The sequence below is a fragment of the Canis lupus genome, chromosome X, assembly GCF_048164855.1.
Source record: "Canis lupus baileyi chromosome X, mCanLup2.hap1, whole genome shotgun sequence".
In the NCBI taxonomy this organism is placed as follows: Eukaryota; Metazoa; Chordata; class Mammalia; order Carnivora; family Canidae; genus Canis; species Canis lupus.
This window is the reverse complement of record NC_132876.1, coordinates 58,148,090-58,164,523: the sequence shown is the minus strand read 5'-3', so window position 1 is coordinate 58,164,523 and position 16,434 is coordinate 58,148,090.

The window sequence follows — 16,434 nt, the reverse complement described above, 5'->3', positions numbered from 1 at the left end:
AAGATTTTCCCTGCACACCATATTTCAAATTGTAAACCATCCCACAAACATTCATCCTTCTTCTGTACTTCATCACTGTCTATCATACTACTCATTTTGCTTAATCATTTGCTTAACTTTTGTCTCCCTCCTTCCTCAATGAAAGTAATATGAAGTCATGTTTTTCTTCTTTTTTTTGTTCAGTGATGTACTCTCAGTTCCTATAACAGTGTTTGGCATATAGAAGATACTCAATAGACATTTTAAAATTAATCCGAGAATGAATCTAGAGAGTTAGGCTGAAGTTAAATCATACTAGCAAGGTTGACATATTCATTAAATACAAGAGTCACCATTCCTAGGACCCCATGATACCTTTAAAGATCATTTGAAAATGTTTTAACTTTATTCTAAAATCAGAAGAAAAAAGGAATATAATAATAGGGACACCTGGGTGGCTCAGTTGGTTAAGTGTCATATTCTTTTTTTTTTTTATTGGTGTTCAATTTACTAACATACAGAATAACACCCAGTGCCCGTCACCCATTCACTCCCACCCCCCGCCCTCCTCCCCTTCTACCACCCCTAGTTCGTTTCCCAGAGTTAGCAGTCTTTACGTTCTGTCTCCCTTTCTGATATTTCCCACACATTTCTTCTCCCTTCCCTTATTTTCCCTTTCACTATTATTTATATTCCCCAAATGAATGAGAACATATAATGTTTGTCCTTCTCCGACTGACTTACTTCACTCAGCATAATACCCTCCAGTTCCATCCACGTTGAAGCAAATGGTGGGTATTTGTCATTTCTAATAGCTGAGTAATATTCCATTGTATACATAAACCACATCTTCTTTATCCATTCATCTTTCGTTGGACACCGAGGCTCCTTCCACAGTTTGGCTATAGTGGCCATTGCTGCTAGAAACATCGGGGTGCAGGTGTCCCGGCGTTTCATTGCATTTGTATCTTTGGGGTAAATCCCCAACAGTGCAATTGCTGGGTCGTAGGGCAGGTATATTTTTAACTGTTTGAGGAACCTCCACACAGTTTTCCAGAGTGGCTGCACCATTTCACATTCCCACCAACAGTGTAAGAGGGTTCCCTTTTCTCCGCATCCTCTCCAACATTTGTTGTTTCCTGCCTTGTTAATTTTCCCCATTCTCACTGGTGTGAGGTGGTATCTCATTGTAGTTTTGATTTGTATTTCCCTGATGGCAAGTGATGCAGAGCATTTTCTCATATGCATGTTGGCCATGTCTATGTCTTCCTCTGTGAGATTTCTGTTCATGTCTTTTGCCCATTTCATGATTGGATTGTTTGTTTCTTTGGTGTTGAGTTTAAGAAGTTCTTTATAGATCTTGGAAACTAGCCCTTTATCTGATATGTCATTTGCAAATATCTTCTCCCATTCTGTAGGTTGTCTTTGAGTTTTGTTGACTGTATCCTTTGCTGTGCAAAAGCTTCTTATCTTGATGAAGTCCCAATAGTTCATTTTTGCTTTTGTTTCTTTTGCCTTTGTGGATGTATCTTGCAAGAAGTTACTATGGCCGAGTTCAAAAAGGGTGTTGCCTGTGTTCTTCTCTAGGATTTTGATGGAATCTTGTCTCACATTTAGATCTTTCATCCATTTTGAGTTTAGCTTTGTGTATGGTGAAAGAGAGTGGTCTAGTTTCATTCTTCTGCATGTGGATGTCCAATTTTCCCAGCACCATTTATTGAAGAGACTGTCTTTCTTCCAATGGATAGTCTTTCCTCCTTTATCGAATATTAGTTGCCCATAAAGTTCAGGGTCCACTTCTGGATTCTCTATTCTGTTCCACTGATCTATGTGTCTGTTTTTGTGCCAGTACCACACTGTCTTGATGACCACAGCTTTGTAGTACAACCTGAAATCTGGCATTGTGATGCCCCCAGATATGGTTTTCTTTTTTAAAATTCCCCTGGCTATTCGGGGTCTTTTCTGACTCCACACAAATCTTAAAATAATTTGTTCTAACTCTCTGAAGAAAGTCCATGGTATTTTGATAGGGATTGCATTAAACGTGTATATTGCCCTGGGTAACATTGACATTTTCACAATATTAATTCTGCCAATCCATGAGCATGGAATATTTTTCCATCTCTTTGTGTCTTCCTCAATTTCTTTCAGAAGTGTTCTATAGTTTTGAGGGTATAGATCCTTTACATCTTTGGTGAGGTTTATTCCTAGGTATCTTATGCTTTTGGGTGCAATTGTAAATGGGATTGACTCCTTAATTTCTCTTTCTTCAGTCTCATTGTTAGTGTATAGAAATGCCACTGACTTCTGGGCATTGATTTTGTATCCTGCCACGCTACCGAATTGCTGTATGAGTTCTAGCAATCTTGGGGTGGAGACTTTTGGGTTTTCTATGTAGAGTATCATGTCATCGGCGAAGAGGGAGAGTTTGACTTCTTCTTTGCCAATTTGAATGCCTTTAATGTCTTTTTGTTGTCTGATTGCTGAGGCTAGGACTTCCAGTACTATGTTGAATAGCAGTGGTGAGAGTGGACATCCCTGTCTTGTTCCTGATCTTAGGGGAAAGGCTCCCAGTGCTTCCCCATTGAGAATGATATTTGCTGTGGGCTTTTCATAGATGGCTTTTAAGATGTCGAGGAATGTTCCCTCTATCCCTACACTCTGAAGAGTTTTGATCAGGAATGGATGCTGTATTTTGTCAAATGCTTTCTCTGCATCCAATGAGAGGATCATATGGTTCTTGGTTTTTCTCTTGCTGATATGATGAATCACATTGATTGTTTTACGGGTGTTGAACCAGCCTTGTGTCCCAGGGATAAATCCTACTTGGTCATGGTGAATAATTTTCTTAATGTACTGTTGGATCCTATTGGCCAGTATCTTGTTGAGAATTTTTGCATCCATGTTCATCAGGGATATTGGTCTGTAATTCTCCTTTTTGGCGGGGTCTTTGTCTGGCTTTGGAATTAAGGTGATGCTGGCTTCATAGAACGAATTTGGAAGTACTCCATCTCTTTCTATCTTTCCAAACAGCTTTAGGAGAATAGGTATGATTTCTTCTTTAAACGTTTGATAAAATTCTCCTGGGAAGCCATCTGGCCCTGGACTCTTGTGTCTTGGGAGGTTTTTGATGACTGCTTCAATTTCCTCCCTGGTTATTGGCCTGTTCAGGTTTTCTATTTCTTCCTGTTCCAGTTTTGGTAGTTTGTGGCTTTCCAGGAATGCGTCCATTTCTTCTAGATTGCCTAATTTATTGGCGTATAGCTGTTCATAATATGTTTTTAAAATCGTTTGTATTTCCTTGGTGTTGGTAGTGATCTCTCCTTTCTCATTCATGATTTTATTAATTTGAGTCTTCTCTCTCTTCTTTTTAATAAGGCTGGCTAATGGTTTATCTATCTTATTAATTCTTTCAAAGAACCAACTCCTGGTTCTGTTGATCTGTTCCACAGTTCTTCTGGTCTCGATTTCATTGAGTTCAGCTCGAATCTTTATTAACTCCCTTCTTCTCTTGGGTGTAGGATCTATTTGCTGTTTTTTCTCTAGCTCCTTTATGTGTAAGGTTAGCTTTTGTATTTGAGTTCTTTCCAGTTTTTGAATGGATGCTTGTATTGCGATGTATTTCCCCCTTAGGACTGCTTTTGCTGCATCCCAAAGATTTTGAACGGTTGTATCTTCATTCTCATTAGTTTCCATGAATCTTTTTAATTCTTCCTTAATTTCCTGGTTGACCCTTTTATCTTTTAGCAGGATGGTCCTTAACCTCCATGTGTTTGAGGTCCTTCCAAACTTCTTGTTGTGATTTAGTTCTAATTTCAAGGCATTATGGTCCGAGAATATGCAGGGGACAATCCCAATCTTTTGGTATAGGTTCAGACCCGATTTGTGACCCAATATGTGGTCTATTCTGGAGAAAGTTCCATGTGCGCTTGAGAAGAATGTGTATTCGGTTGAGTTTGGATGTAAAGTTCTGTAGATATCTGTGAAATCCATCTGGTCCAGTGTATCATTTAAAGCTCTCGTTTCTTTGGAGATGTTTTGCTTAGAAGACCTATCGAGTATAGAAAGAGCTAGATTGAAGTCACCAAGTATAAGTGTATTATTATCTAAGTATTTCTTCACTTTGGTTAATAATTGATTTATATATTTGGCAGCTCCCACATTCGGAGCATATATATTGAGGATTGTTAAGTCCTCTTGTTGGATAGATCCTTTAAGTATGATATAGTGTCCCTCTTCATCTCTCACTACAGTCTTTGGGGTAAATTTTAGTTTATCTGATATAAGGATGGCTACCCCTGCTTTCTTTTGAGGACCATTCGAATGGTAAATGGTTCTCCAACCTTTTATTTTCAGGCTGTAGGTGTCCTTCTGTCTAAAATGAGTCTCTTGTAGACAGCAAATAGATGGGTCCTGCTTTTTTATCCAGTCTGAAACCCTGCGCCTTTTGATGGGGTCATTAAGCCCGTTCACATTCAGAGTTACTATTGAGAGATATGAGTTTAGTGTCATCATGATATCTATTCAGTCTTTGTTTTTGTGGACTGTTCCACTGAACTTCTTCTTAAAGGGGAATTTTAAGAGGCCCCCTTAAAATTTCTTGCAGAGCTGGTTTGGAGGTCACATATTCTTTTAGTTGCTGCCTGTCTTGGAAGCTCTTTATCTCTCCTTCCATTTTGAATGAGAGCCTTGCTGGATAAAGTATTCTTGGTTGCATGTTCTTCTCATTTAGGACCCTGAATATATCCTGCCAGCCCTTTCTGGCCTGCCAGGTCTCTGTGGAGAGGTCTGCTGTTACCCTAATACTCCTCCCCATAAAAGTCAGGGATTTCTTGTCTCTTGCTGCTTTAAGGATCTTCTCTTTATCTTTGGAATTTGCAAGCTTCACAATTAAATGTCGAGGTGTTGAACGGTTTTTATTGATTTTAGGGGGGGATCTCTCTATTTCCTGGATCTGAATGCCTGTTTCCCTTCCCAGATTAGGAAAGTTTTCAGCTATCATTTGTTCAAATACATATTCTGGCCCTCTGTCCCTTTCGGCGCCCTCGGGAACCCCAATTAAACGTAGGTTTTTCTTCCTCAGGCTGTCGTTTATTTCCCTTAATCTATCTTCATGGTCTTTTAATTGTTTGTCTCTTTTTTCCTCAGTTTCCCTCTTTGCTATCAACTTGTCTTCTAGGTCACTCACTCGTTCTTCCACCTCGTTAACCCTCGTCGTTAGGACTTCTAGTTTGGATTGCATCTCATTCAATTGATTTTTAATTTCTGCCTGATTAGCTCTAAATTCTGCAGTCATGAAGTCTCTTGAGTCCTTTATACTTTTTTCTAGAGCCACCAGTAGCTGTATAATAGTGCTTCTGAATTGGCTTTCTGACATTGAATTGTAATCCAGATTTTGTAACTCTGTGGGAGAGAGGACTGTTTCTGATTCTTTCTTTTGAGGTGAGGTTTTCCTTCTAGTCATTTTGCTCAGTGCAGAGTGGCCAAAAGCAAGTTGTATTGGGAAAAAGAGAAAAAGAGAGGAGAGAAAGAAGGAAAGAAAAGAGAAAGAGAAAAAAAAAGGGAAGAAAAAGAAAAAAACAAAAACGAAAAAAAAAAAAGAAGAAAAAGAGAAAGAAAAAGAAAGGAGAAAAAAAGGGGATGGGGGAAGGAAACAAATCAAAAAGCAAAACAAAACAAAAACAAAAACAAAAACAAACAAACAAAAAAAGAACCACCGGGGAGTATCTTCTGATTCTGTGTACTTTAAGTCCCTTGGCTTCTCCTGGAAGTTGTCCGTCTAGCTGGTGTTCTGGGGGAGGGGCCTGTTGTGCTGATTTTCAGGTGTTAGCAGTTGGGGGAGCTGCTGTGCCCCTGCCTGGTGCAGGGCTCAGTGGGGGTTGTTTACCCCGTGAGGCCGCAGGAGGAACAGCCCCAGTGGCGGGGCAGCTCTGGAAACCTGGATTCAGCTCCGGCAGGAACTCCGTCTGCAGGGCCTGGAGGCTCCGGGGCGGGGCCGCTGATCTGCTCAGCTGGGGCAGGAGCGTCCTCGCTGTCCTGGGCCCTCCCGGTCTCTGCCTGTCCCGGGGGAGGCGGGATCCTGGGCTGTGTCCCGGCGCCCTGTGCTCCGGAGCCTGCGCTGGTGGATTCGCGCTCCCGGGCCGCGCAGCCCCCTCCGCGGAGCCGCCGCCCGAGCCCCTCCGAGCTGCTCCTGGAACCGCGCAGCCCCCTCCGCGGAGCTGCCGCCTGAGCCCCCCGAGCTGCTCCTGGAACCGCGCAGCCCCCTCCGCACGGAGCCTCTTCCTCTGCCCGAGCCCCTCCGAGCTGCTCCCGGGGCCGCGCAGCCCCCTCCGCGGAGCCGCCGCCCGAGCCCCTTCAGCTGCTCCGGGTCCCGCCGGGTCCCGCCGTGCGCGCTGCAGCCCTTAGGGAGCTCGGCGCACTCTCCTGGGTGCGCAGTTGCTGTTACTGTCCCCGGGAGCCCGAGGGCATCCCCGCCCTCCTGGGTCCTGCTCCAACTCCCCGCGAGCCCCTTTCTGCCCGGGAAGGTCGGTGCAGCTCCTGCGTCTCCGGGACGGGGCTCTCCTGTCCTGGGGACACTCGCCCCGGCCTCAGCCCGGCTCCTCGCGGGGCCCCTCCCCCTTGGAGGCCTTTGTTTCTTTACTTCTTTTTCCCCGTCTTCCTACCTTGATAGAAGCGCGAACTCTTCTCACTGTAGCATTCCAGCTGGTCTCTCTTTAAATCTCAGGCCGAATTCATAGATTTTCAGGATAATTTGAAGGTTTTCTAGGTAGTTTGGTGGAGACAGGTGATTTGGAGACCCTACTCTTCCGCCATCTTGCTCCAAAATCCCAAGTGTCATATTCTTGATTTGGCCTCAAGTCATGATCCCAGGCTTGTGGGATCAAGCCTCACATCTGGCTCCGTGCTCAGCATGGAGTCTGCTTGAGATTCTCTATCTCCCTCTGTCTTTCCTCTTGTTTGCACTCTCTCTAAATACATACATAAATAAAATATTTAAAAATAATAATGTATATATAATATTCGTCTTTATACTAATTAAGTCGCAAAAAGTAATTTTTTGCATATTCTTATATAGGAAGGCAAAGATGCCTAGGGCCCATGAAACTCATGATGTGCTCTTACATACTAGGTTAGACAGGCTTAGTTAAGGAATCGAACTTTTTCTTGTAGAATAAAGAGGAATTAGCAAAGGATATAAGAAAATAGCAGAATGATTGGCTTTTCATTTTTAAAAGATATCTTTGTGGACATGAAAAGGATAGACAAAAGGAAGGGGCAGAACCAGTTAAGAGACCTGTTAGAAAACTAAAGTAGTGATCAAGATAAGAGATGATACCACACTGAAATATAGTATAGGCTCTGGGGATAAAGAATACAAAAAATTGGGGATCCCTGGGTGGCTCAGCGGTTCGGCGCCTGCCTTTGGCCCGGGCGCAGTCCTGGAGTTCCGGGATCGAGTCCTGCATCAGGCTCCCGGCATGGAGCCTGCTTCTCCCTCTGCCTGTGTCTCTGCCTCTCTCTATCTGTGTCTATCATAAATAAATAAATCTTAAAAAAAAGAATACAAAAACATTTTAGAAGGTAGAATCAATAGGATCTCACAATGACTTCTCATTGTGAATAAAATAAAATCAAAACTCATTACAAGATCCTGAATGATCTGGGCTTTGCATTCCTTGAATTTCATTTTTCCTTACTCTCCCCCTCGCCTACCATGATTCAGCCACATTGGCCTTCTTTTAACTTCTTAAACGCATAAATATTTTTCTGGCTTCAGGACCTTTGCTGATGCTTGTTCTCTGTGTGTTGCTCTTCTTCTGACTGAAATTTTGTCAAACTTTTAGTCTCAGTTTATCCTTTCCTCAGAGAGGCTTTATCTAAGCACTCATACTTTTTCCTTCATAGCACTTCCCATAGTTTGCCTGTTTGTTTTTTTATTATCTATATACCTTGACTAGAATGTAAGTTCCAAGAAGTAGAGACACAATAGAAAAATGTCTGGTATAATGGTAGGCACTTGAAGAACTTGAATGAATGAATGACTTGATGACATTTGGTTTGTTTCCAGTTTTTGCCTATTTCAAATAATGACTCTTTGAGTGTAAAGGAGAGATTAAAAGTGACAAAAAAAAGGAATAAGGAAAATTTCCAGAAACTATGATAAAACTAGTAATAAAATGTCACAAAATGCATATCTATCAATAATTACTCTGAATGTAAATAAACTAAATGCTCCAATTAAAAGACATAGCGTATCAGAATGGTTAAAAAAACAAGACCCAAGTATATGCTGCCTATCAGAGACTCATTTTAGACCTACAGACACCTGCAGATTGAAAGTGAGGGATGGAGAACATTTCTCATGAAAATGAATGTCAAAAGAATGACAGAGTAGCAATACTTCTATGAGACAGTAGATTTTAAACCAAACACTGTAACAAGAGATGAAGAAGGGCACTATATCATAATAAAGGGGGAAATCCAATAAGAAAATCTAACAATTGTAAATATTTTTACACCCAACTTGGGAGCACCCAAATACATAAAATAATTAATAACAACTATAAGGAAACTCATTACTAATAATACAATGAGAGTAGAGGACTTTAACTCCCATTCACATCAATGGATAGATTATTAAAACAGAAAATCAACAAGGAAACAATGGCTTTGAATGACACTCTGGACTAGATGGATTTAACAGGTATATTCAGAACATTCCAACCTAAAAAAGAAGAATACACATTCTTTTCAAGTGCAGATGGGACATCCTCCTGAAAAGATGACATACTAGGTCACAAATCAGGCTTCAACAAGTACAAAAAGGTTGAGACCATGCCATGCATATTCTGGCTACAATGCTATGAAACTTGAAATCAACCACAATAAAAAATTTGGAAAGACACAAATATATGGAAGTTTAAAAACGTGCTCCTAGACAATGGATGGGTAAGGCAGGAAATTAAAGAAGTTTTAGAAATACATGGAAACAAATGAAAATGAAAACATGATGCTCCAAAATTTTTGCGATGTAGCAAAAGTGGTCATAAGAGAGAAGTATGTAGCAAATATGGGCCTACCTCAAGCAGCAAGAAAAATCTCAAATGAACTACCTAACTTTATATCTAATGAAGCCTACAGCCAGCAGAAGGAGGAAAATAATAAAGATTAGAGTGGAAATAAATGATATAGAATCTAAATAATATACTGCAATACAACAGATCAATGAAATCAGGAGTGGATTCTTTGGCAAAATTAATAAAATTGATATAACTATGGCCAGGTTTATTAAAAAGAAATGAGAAATGGCCCAAATAAATAAAATTACAAATAAAAGGGATGCTTTGGAGTCAGTTGGGAGTCCAACTCTTGATTTTGGCTCAGGTCAAAATCTCAGGGTTATGAGATCAAGACCTGCATTGGGCTCCACACTCAGCAGGGAGTCTGCTTGAGATTCTCCCTCTGCGGGATCCCTGGGTGGCGCAGCGGTTTGGCGCCTGCCTTTGGCCCAGGGCGCGATCCTGGAGACCCGGGATCGAATCCCACGTCGGGCTCCCGGTGCATGGAGCCTGCTTCTCCTTCTGCCTGTGTCTCTGCCTCTCTCTCTCTCTCTCTCTCTGTGACTATCATAAATAAAAAAACAAAAATTTTTTAAAAAAAAAAAAGAAAAAAAAAAAGAGATTCTCCCTCTGCCCCTCCCTCCTGCTCAGGTGCACTCTCTCTCTCTCTCTAAAATAGATGAATAAATCTTTTTTTAAAAGTCACAACCAAGAGAGGATAAATAATAACCAATACCACAGAAATGCAAATAATTATAAGATAATATTATAAAAAGACTATATACCAACAAATTGGAAAACCTGGAAGAATTGGGTAAATTCCTAGGAACAAATAATGCTGCTACAAATGTTCTTGTATATGTTTGTTGTTGCTGTTATTGTTTTTGTGCTTATGCATCCATTTCTGATGAGTATATACCGAGGAAAGGAATTTCTAGTTATCAGGTATACATATGCTCAGCTTTATAAGATGCTGTCAAAGTGTTTTCAAAAGTGGTTGTAACATTACAGAAAATAGCACTTCAATGCCACAAGTTGCCTAAATTTACTTGGTTTGAAGTGAGATCAATTTCTATTATAGGAATTCAAGAAATAATAGGAATATTTCAATGGTGTGTTAGAGACATATATACAGTTGACTCTTGAACAACATGGTTTAGGGGCACCAATACACATGGACTCAAAAATCCACATATAACTTTTGACTCCCCCCAACTTTTTTTAAAATAATTTTTATTTATTTATGATAGTCACAGAGAGAGAGAGAGAGAGAGAGGCAGAGACACAGGCAGAGGGAGAAGCAGGCTCCATGCACCGGGAGCCCGACGTGGGACTCAATCCCGGGTCTCCAGGATCGCGCCCTGGGCCAAAGGCAGGCGACAAACCACTGCGCCACCCAGGGATCCCGACTCCCCCCAACTTAATAGGCTTTTATGTTGACCAGAAGCCTTACAAATAACCAGTTGATTAATACATATTTTGTAAGTTGTATGTTTTATATACTGTGTCCTTAATATACTGTAAGCTAAAGAAAAGAAAATGTTATTAAGAAAATCACAAGGAAGATAAATATATTTATGGTACTGTATTGTAAAAAATCCACATATAAGTGGACCTGAGAAGTTCAGACCTGTGTTGTTCAAGGATCAATTGTACTGAACACTATAGCCAATTGTTTTCATTTCTTTCAAAATCTGCATTCAATGATATCATATTAGTAGCTCAAAATTGCCCCTTGTGGGAGTATTTACACCATGGAAATCAGGAAACCCAACAAATCAAGGTTCACATCTTCCCCCACACTGTTTACCAGCATACAACTTGACTATTATAAAACACAAAGACAATTAATATTAATTTGAGTTGTCTCTAGTTATTATATTTATTTTTCTCAACCAATTCTGTCTTCAACTCATCCTAACCAGGCTTTTGTACCCACCACTCTCCCAAAAGATTTTTGGCCAAGATCACAAATAATTTCATATTGCCAAATCCAATTATCAATTATTAGCTGTTATTACACTCAAACTGTCTGTCACGAGCATTTGTTACAGTTGAGCATTCCTTGCATTTTTGGTAAAATATTTTTTAAAAAATGATTTTTGAATAAATTTAAACCAGTTGAAAATGTTTGACACTTATTCTTCTAGGTAAGATGGAGTAAATACATGCTTCGTTTTATCTCCTACTGAACTCAAGTATAAAATCTAGATAGACTTCATGGAAAGCCATGAACTGTGAAAGAAAACATCAGCAAGAGGGTCAGGAAAAATAAAGAAAATTCAAAGTACCACTAAACTAGTGGCTAATTTATCCCCTTTTCCCTCCTCCATTATTCCCTGGCCTGAACTGGATATAACGTGAAACCCAAAAATGAGTATTGGGGCTCCGAGGATAGAGAAACACAATAAATCCACTAATTCTGTCTGGAAGAGAGAAAAATAGATTTTCTGAAGCTCAACAGAGTAAGGGAAAACACCATTTGTTTTTTTCTCTCATTATTTTCCATTCAGTTGACCTAACCAACTCAAGTGTCTTTTAAAACAAAAATATCAATATACTTCATAGGATATAACAAGATCCAAAGTATCAAGGTATTACTCAAAATGTACAGGAACAATCCAAATTATTCAGGACATGAAGATCCATGCAAAATCTCAATTTACATGGGAAAAATAATGAACAGATGCTAATGATGAGATGACAAAGATGTTGGAATTATCTAACAAGGAATTTCAAGTAGCTATGACAAAACATGCTCAAATAAGTAATCATGCTGATCTGTTTGGTTTCTTAAATTCCACATATGAATGAAATCTTATGGTATTTGTTTTTCTCTGACTGGCTTATTTTACTTAGCATTATACTCTCTAACTCCAACCATTCCATTTCAAATGGCAAGATTTCAGTCTTTTTTTTTTGGCTAAATAATGTTCCATTATATATACACCAGATCTTCTTTATCCATTCATCAATCGATGGACACTTGGACTACTTCCATAATTTGGCTATTATAAATGATGCTGCTATAAACATAGGGGTCTATGTATCCCTCTGAACTAGTGTTTTTGTAGTTTTTGGGTGAACACCCAGTAGTGTGATCACTAGATGGTAGGGTAGTTTTATTTTTAACTTTTTGAGGAACTTCCATACTCTTTTTTCTACAGGGATTACACCGGTTTGCATTCCCACAAACAGTACAAGAGGGTTCCTTTTTCTCCACATCCTCAACACTTGTTGTTTCATGTATTTTTCATTTTAACCATTCTGACAGAGGTGAGGTGATATCTCATTATAGCTTTGATTTTCAATTCCCTGATGTTGAGTGATATTGAGAATCTTTTCATGTATCAGTTGACCATCTCTCACATGTGTGGAATTTAAGAAACAAAACAAATAGGCAAGGGAGAAAAGAAAGAGAAAGAAACCGACTCAACTATAGAGAACAAACAAGTGGTTACCAGAGGGAAGGTGGGGAATGGGTGAAATAAGTGATGGGGATTAAGGAGTGCACTTGTGGTGAACACTTGGTGATGTCTGGGATTGTTAAATCACTATGTTGTACACCTAAAACTAATATAAAAATGTATGTTAACTATATTGGGAATTAAAATAAAAAATTAGCAATCATGGACACTATTGAATCAAATATTAAAATAAAGTATGAGCAAAGAAACAGAATATATAAAGCAGAACCAAATGGAAATTTTAGAATCTAAAAATACGATAACCAAATAATCTAAAACCCATAAGATCTCACTTTTTGAATTCAACAAGAAAATAGAGATGGTAGAAGAAGTTGGTGAAATTTATGTTAGACCAGTAGAAATCATCCAATCTGAATAGCAAAAAGAAAGAAGATTGAAAAAATGAACAAAGACTCAGGAGACTAGGGCACAACAAAATGTCTCAACTTTATATAATCAAAGTCTCAGAAGGACTGGAAAAAGATTATGATGCTGAAAGAGTATTCAAAGAAATAATGGTTGAAAATGTCCTAGATTTGGCAAATTATCTGATATAAATATACAAATAAAAAAGAAACTCCAAAATGAATCCAAAGAAACCCAAGCCCAGATACATTAATAATCAAACTGCTTAATACTAAGGACAACAATGATAAACCAAAATTAAACAAAAATATATTTCAGTATTTTCAAGAAATGAAATACTTAGGTATGAATATAACAAAACCTGTACAGAATCTGAATGCTAAGAACTATAAAATGCTCATGAAATTACCCACGAAGACCCAAATAAATGGACATACTGTGTTATAGATCAGTGGGTTCCGACAATGTCAATCAAAATGCCAGCAGAATTTTGTATAGATATAGACAAGGTGATACTAAAAGGAACAAGAATAGCTAGTACAATTTTGAAAAAAAAAAAACTAGAAGAAGTACACTACCCAATTTTAGGACCTATTAAAAAGCTAAAGTTATCAAGTCAGTGTGCTATATAGGTCAAGGGATAGGTACAGATAGATCTATGGAACAGATCTAGACCTATAAATAGGACATATATAGACCTACACAAATATGGCCATTTGATTTTTTTTTACAAAGGTTCAAACTCTCATTGAAGAAAGGATAGTCTTTTTAACCAATGTTGTTAGAACCCCTAGTCATTGATATGCATAAAATTAAACCATAACCTAATCTCATACTTTATACAAAGCCTGACTCAAAATTGATAATAAATGTAAATGTAAAGCCTAAGAACAATAAAACTTTTAGCAAAAAATAGAACGTTTGTGAGCTGAAAGTAGGCAAAGAATTTTCAAAATCTATACCAAATCACAATCTATTTAAGAAAAAAATAAATAAATTAGACTTTATCAGAATTAAAAGCTTTTGCTCTGCTGTATATATAGTATACTATATAGTATATATACTATAAAGAAAAAGAAAATACCAGGTGACAACGTGTAGAAAATACCTACAAATAACATGCCTGATAAATAACTTACTCCACAACACATATTTTTAAAGCTCTGAAACTCAACAATAAGGAAACAACCAAATTAAAAGATGGGCAAAGAACCTGGACACTTTACCAAATAGATTGTAGCAAATAAGCATGCAAAAGGATGTTCAATATCATTAGCTATCAGACAAATGCAAATTAACACCACACTGTGATATCAGTACACATTTATTAGATCAGCTGAAGTAGAAAATAATTATAATACTAAGTGTTGGTGAGGAGACAGTGAAACTGATTAGAGGGTTCGGATGATGACAGCTCAAATTCCTTTACATTTTTTCTAAGAGTCTTTCATTTTATGTTTCACCCACCTATGATCATTGTCTGGATCTGTTACTTCATTAGAGGTCATAAAATGGTGATTTTCTACATTTATTCTACAGTTATTAGTTATATTTCTTATGAAAAGAAGAACTTTCTTTCTTCAAGCTAGGCTATTTGGTTGTCCTGAAATAGTTTGTACAAGAAAAGCAGAATTAAAATACTGAGTTCTTTTTCCTTTAATTGTTCATTGTCAGAGTAAGAAGTTGATATTTACTTCATATGGTATCCAGGGAGGTTTTCTTTGGGAGTGAGAGGGATCTCTCTATTTCTCTTTCTGCATTCCTAATAATTCCATGTGTTTCAATTACTTCTAGTTAGTATTTTTAATGCTTTTTTGTACTTTTAACATGCTTCCATTAGTCTCTGCTGGTTTTTGCTCACTGACACAATTTAACACAATTTATCTTATTTCCTATCTTAAAAATGGAGTTAGCTATTCTCCCTTCTCCCCAAAGAAGTCCTGATACTTTTTATGTAGAATAGCATTTAGAGACCTTTTGTGCATCACTTTGTATTTTTTTTATTATGGAAGAAAATTTGTACTTTCAATATTGATTTACATTAGTTTTAATATAATGTTACTTAACAATAGTGGAACAATGTATAAATAATGCCTTGGGCTTATGGTATTTATATAATGATAAAACCTAAACAATAAACAATAAAACTAATAAATTAACAGCATTAAAATCAACCATTATATTGTTTTGCTGAAACTAAATTGCAGTTCACAACATGAATATGACTCCACAATGGCATATTGAGTGCGGCTTGTCTGGTATGCTATGGGATGACTCACTTCTCATCACTTTATTCTAACTACAAAAAAATTGTATTATGTACAGCATACCTGGTATAAAAGCATATAATTTACAAAGCCTGGCTCCTTCATTTCAAATCAACCCATCAACCCCAAACAAATAAAGTGGTACTATCTGGTATCAATGTGCTTATAAATACAAATACAAATGGGAGCACTGATGTTGTATGACAGGGTTCAGTTATAAGGTGGTCTTCTAGATGACCCAGAATATGTTCATGTTAATTTATTTTAGGTTATTTCCTTGGGAGATAGTCAAGTTACAGTTAGAGAAAGAAGGCTGAGTTTTCATAGAAGACATTGAAATTAAAGGGAATATAGCGGATAAGAAATTGTTATTCCAGAGATATATGAGCAAGAAGAGACAGTAATATGTGGTATCTAAGTGTACCACAGTAAAACACTATTAAGTTGGCCAAGACTACTGTGTCAAGTAGAAGGAATGAAATGAGCAAGCTACAAATCAAAAAGAGTTTATAGCACCTAATTAATATTATTGGTCTTGGTGCTAATATGAAACTAAAAATACTGAAGCATGGATATAAAAACACTATTTAAAATGATAGCACAGACATCCTTAACATAGAAGTTTACTCCTCTAAATAAATACTGACCAAATATCTAAAAGACATATGCTGGATGGTCTTTCACATTGTTGCCCAGCTAGGATTCCTTTTCTGTTCTTGTTTGGGTGCCATCCTTGACTTCTAGTGGGAGTTGACAGCAATGTTTAAACAAGAGAGTAGAAATAATCAATTTTATTTGTTTTGTTATACAAGTGACTGTGTGGTGGTGTACACTATACTGTAAAAGTTATCAAGTGGAGTAAAGAGATACTTGCAGCAGAGCAATGAGTCAGGAGGCTGTTGTACAGTCCTATTTGTTGGGAACCTCAACTAAAGTGAAAATGGAGTGTGGAGGCTTGATTTGAGATATTTTTCACATTTGGTGATTTCTGAATTCATGATTTGATGAGAAAATGTATACACAGTAGCTAGTTAGGTAGGTATTGCAGTAATCCAGGTAAGAAGGGATGTGAACCTGAGCAAGGTAATGATATTAAGAATGAAAAAAAAAGAATGAATTCCATAGATATTAAGAAAGTAGAAGACTTAAGACGTTTTGGTGGTTCAGATGATTCAAGAAAGAGAGGAGCAAGAACGATCCTCAGGTTTTAAAAATTACCACAATTTTTCACAACGGTGATTGACATTAAAAACCCTATATCTTTCTTAGCTTTTTTTCCATAAGCATCCCATTGGA